Source organism: Otolemur garnettii, unplaced genomic scaffold (assembly GCF_000181295.1).
Source record: "Otolemur garnettii isolate 467f Iridium unplaced genomic scaffold, OtoGar3 scaffold00127, whole genome shotgun sequence".
NCBI classification, from domain to species: Eukaryota; Metazoa; Chordata; class Mammalia; order Primates; family Galagidae; genus Otolemur; species Otolemur garnettii.
Window position 1 is genome coordinate 2791426 of NW_003852522.1, and position 4391 is coordinate 2795816.

Below are 4391 nucleotides of genomic sequence, written 5' to 3' on the forward strand. Positions count from 1 at the left end.
GTTAGAGTTATTGCCACCTGCTCTGAGAGGTTGTGGGAAGAAGGAAATGGGGTTTTGGTGCAAATGCTAGCTCTGGGTTCAAACCTTAACTCCATCACTTGTCAGCTGGGTCACCCAAGTCTTGCACAGCTTGAGTTTTTGTTTTTGCATCTGGTTATTGAGGCTTGGACCTCACAGGACCAGGGTGTTGATGCAATCAGATAAATCAATGCTGATAAAGGAGCCATCAAAGGGTGGGGGTAGGATGCACACAATGGCTCATGCCTGTAATTCCAGTGCTTTGGGAGGCTAAGGTGGGAGGATCACTTGAGACCAGGAGTGTGAGGCCAGCTGAGCAACATAGCCAGAAACCACCTCTAAAACAAAAGAATATAAGTCCATTTTATAGCTGAAGCAATGATTTTGGATCTTGGTTTTCTCATTCTAATCCATTTTATGAGGTACATAGAGGTAGTTCTCATTGCTTTTTTTGTTGAAATATAATTCTCATTATTTTTCCAGGCTATATAGTATTCTACTGTGTCACCAGTGATGCTAGCTGCATGTATACACAGTAATTCAGATCTTGGTTATTTATGCAATACTGCCATGAATACTTTCCTACACACATATTTTTTTTTTGAGACAGAGCCTCAAGCTTTCCCCCTGGGTAGAGTACTGGGGCATCACAGCTCACAGCAACCTCCAACTCCTGGGCTCAAGCAAGTCTCCTGCCTCAGCCTCCCAAGTAGCTGGGATCACAGGCACACGCCACAATGCCCAGCTATTTTTTGGTTGCACCCGTCATTGTTGTTTGGCAGGCCTAGGCTGGATTTGAACCCACCACCTTAGGTGTATGTGGCTGGTGCCTTAGCCACTTGAGCCACAGGCACCGAGCCCACACATTATTTTTTATACAAAGAATAGATGTGGACTTTTTGAGTCCGAGCATTCATAGCTTTATAATTTTGAAATAGCTGGTTGATTTTTCTCCATTTCATGCTAAATTTAATGACAACCCTGCCAAAAAGAAATCAGACGGTGTCCCTACCCTGTTCTATACTCTTCTGTGGCTCGCTACTCCCCACAGGGCCAAGCCCAGCCTCCTGCTATGAGCCCCTGGAGGACCTGGCTCTACTTGGTTCTCAACACTCACCCTCTCTTCCCTGCCCTATATGCCACAGTCATACATGTAGCTTCTACGTCTCCTCTGAGTCTTTGCCTGTGCTGGACCCTTGCCTGGAACTTCCTCTTTCCCCAACTCTGCTTGGTTAATTGACAGGTATTAGAACTTTAGGTCCTAGCGCTGACATGACCTCCTTCTAGAAGTCCCTCATGCCTGGATGATAGCAGGTGCTGAATGAATGAATGAATGAAATGGAAAGGGGAATGGAGGGGCAGACTGCTGTACAGGGAAGATGAGGGGTTGTGGGCAACGGGGATGAGTTCCCTCCTAGGCTAATGTGTTACACAGTAAGCTTTAAGTAGGAGAAAATCATGCTGGGTAATTCTGCTTCTCTGCAGGGGGACCTTGATTTTTTGTTCCACGGGTCCCTCATCAATGGGCCCCTCATCAATGGAAGTGCGTTAAACAAAGCACTAAGGCTGGCAAAGGAAACCTATCACTTTTTTTCTCTTTTTTTCCACATTAGGTTTAAAATCAAAATATATTTTAATTGTGGAAGGATTTGAGCTCTTTTTTTTAAGAGATAGAGATAGATGCTCTGTTGTTCAGGGTGAAGTGTAATGGGGTGATCATAGCTCACTGCCCCCTCAAACTCCTGGGCTCAAGTGATCCTCCTGCCTCAGCTTTCTGTGTAGTTGGGATACAGGAATCCACCACAACCACCCCTGCTAATTTAAAAAAATTTTTTAGAGATGGGATCTAGCTGTGTTGCCCAGGCTGGTCTTGAATTCCTGGCCTCAAGTGATCTCCTGCCTCAAACTTTCAAAGGGCTGGGGCTACAGTCATGAGCCACCAAAGCACAGCCTGGCCTGTGCTTCTTTATTAACATGTTAAATAGCTAAGTCCAGCGGCAAATCTAAAGACTACTGTCATTTAGAAGCAGAGGTGAGGGCGAGTGATGTTTCAAGGCATCTGCAACTTGCCAAATGCGACCTGGAGATGTCTTGGTTCCTGCTGGGTAGTCACCAGATTTGCTGATGCTGTTTATTGCCCACATTCCACAAGCTCAGTTTCAGAGGTTGGAGAAAACAAAGAGGCAAGATTTTCCCCCTCCAATTTCATGAATCCTACCCCTAAGCTCTATTCGCAGACTCCTTGGGTATTGGGGGACTTTAGACAGTAGGATGTGATGAGAACATCTGGAATATCAGCAAACTTGAGCCAGACACAGTGGCTCAAGCCTATAGTCCCAGCTGCTCTGGAGGCTGAGGTGGGAGAATTGTTTGAGTTCAGGAGTTTGAGGCTGCTGTTAGTTATAATGGTGCCATCACACTCCAGCATGGGTGACAGAGCAAGACCCTATCTCTAGGAAGGAAGGAAGGAAGGAAGGAAGGAAGGAAGGAAGGAAGGAAGGAAGGAAGGAAGGAAAAATCAGCAAACTCAACAGAGATGTCACTGAGAGGAATAAGAAGTGAGTTCCAAGGAAATTTACAAGCTTCTAGACAGGCAAGTTTCTGGCTACTGGGCCATCTGTTCAAAGAAAAACAGGAAGCCTTGGCTCAGTGCCTGTAGCACAGTGGTTACAGCCACTGTACACCACTGTACAGCCACATACACCAAGGGTGGTGGGTTCAAACCTGACCTGGGCCAACTAAAACAACAGCTAAACAACTGCAACAAAAAATTAGCCAGGCATTGTGGTGGGCGCCTGTAATCCCAGCTACTTGGGAGGCTGAGGAAAGAGAAGTGCTTAAGCCCAAGAGTTTGATGTTACTGTATGCTGTGACGCCACAGCACTCTACTGAGGGTGACATAGTGAGACTCTGTCTCAAAAAAAAAAAGAAAGAAAAAGAAAAACAGGAAGCCTGTGGCCTGCCCCTCTGGCCTCCCTAGGTTCAACCTTTGTCTTTATGATTTAAACTCCCAAAGGCAGGCCTGGCCACCCTCAGCCAACTTCCAGCTTCCTTCTCTGGCTCTGGAAGCAGCAGTAGAAACAGTCCAACAAGGCAGCATCTCCCTGGGGTTTGTGTTCTCTTGACTGGCCCCCACCATGGGTTTGTAGCTTTAGCACTGAGGTCATTATGCCCATTGCCCAAATGAGGTAACCAAGGTCCAGAGAGGTCCCAGGTCACACAGTCTGGCTGTGGCCAATCTGAGCCTCAAATCCAGGTCTCTCTGGACTCTAAGTCCTGCTGTGACCGTTGCTACTCAGAGTTTACTGCCAATTGCAAGACACCCATTCATTCATTCATTCAAGTGATTCACCAAATTGCAAAAATGTATCTGAAGCAGCAGGGGAGAAGTTTCCCTAAAGATGACAGACATGGGCTGGAGTCTTATGACTCAAATGCTGTGTGATTTGAAGCAGGTGGCTGTCCCTCTCTCAGCCGCAGCTTCCCACACCTTTAGAATGGTGACCTAGAATGATGATACTATCTCCTGGGGTCAGTGGCCGCCTGTAGATGACAGATGCTCAGTGCATACTTGTTTAACTGGCATCCCTGTGTGTTGCTCCCCTAACCTGGCCTGACCCCTCACACTCACTCACTTCTCTGTGGGGCTGCAGGCATCCTTGTGGGTGTGCAGGATAGGGCAAGTGTCTTGGGCTAGCTGGGCCCACCATTCCCACCAAAGGTACCGGGGGCAGGGAGCAGCCTCATTCTGGCTTCCACTTCCCCCCAACCCAGACCCTCTAAGTTTGGGAGACTCTGGGAGGCTCCCTGCCCATAAGAAGCTGAGCCTCCTTTTGTGGGGCTGGGGGCTTCTGACATCCTGATGGCAGCAATAGGAGGCAGTAGGGGACAGGGAAATAGTAGGGTCCTCTGGCCAGTGGGCCCCTGTACTACTCAGGCTTCAACCATAGTGTGCACAGCCCTGTGCTGGAGAGACAAGGAATAGAGCAGAGGAAAATGCCTGCCCTTTTGGTACTGACAAATGGGTGGAAGACTCAGATACCACAGAACAGGCAGTCATTATTAAGGGTGATCAGGACTGTGATGGGGCAGACTAGAGCCCAGGAGGGCCCCTTCGCAGGGGAGGGAGGTAGATAGGGAAGGTTCTGCCAGATGTGAGAGCTGAAGAGTAAACAGGAGGTTGTTCAGGTAAGGAGTGGGGAAAACAGTGCTCCTGGCAGCACATTTAGCCTGAAGGCCCAGCTAGAAAGACACAAAAACATAGCATAATGCCCCATGATTCAAATAGCCATGTCCTCGAATGAGCGCTGAGTGGCAGATTAGGAAAACAGAAGAGGTCTCAGAAATAGATTTTTTTTTTTTTTTTTTTTTTT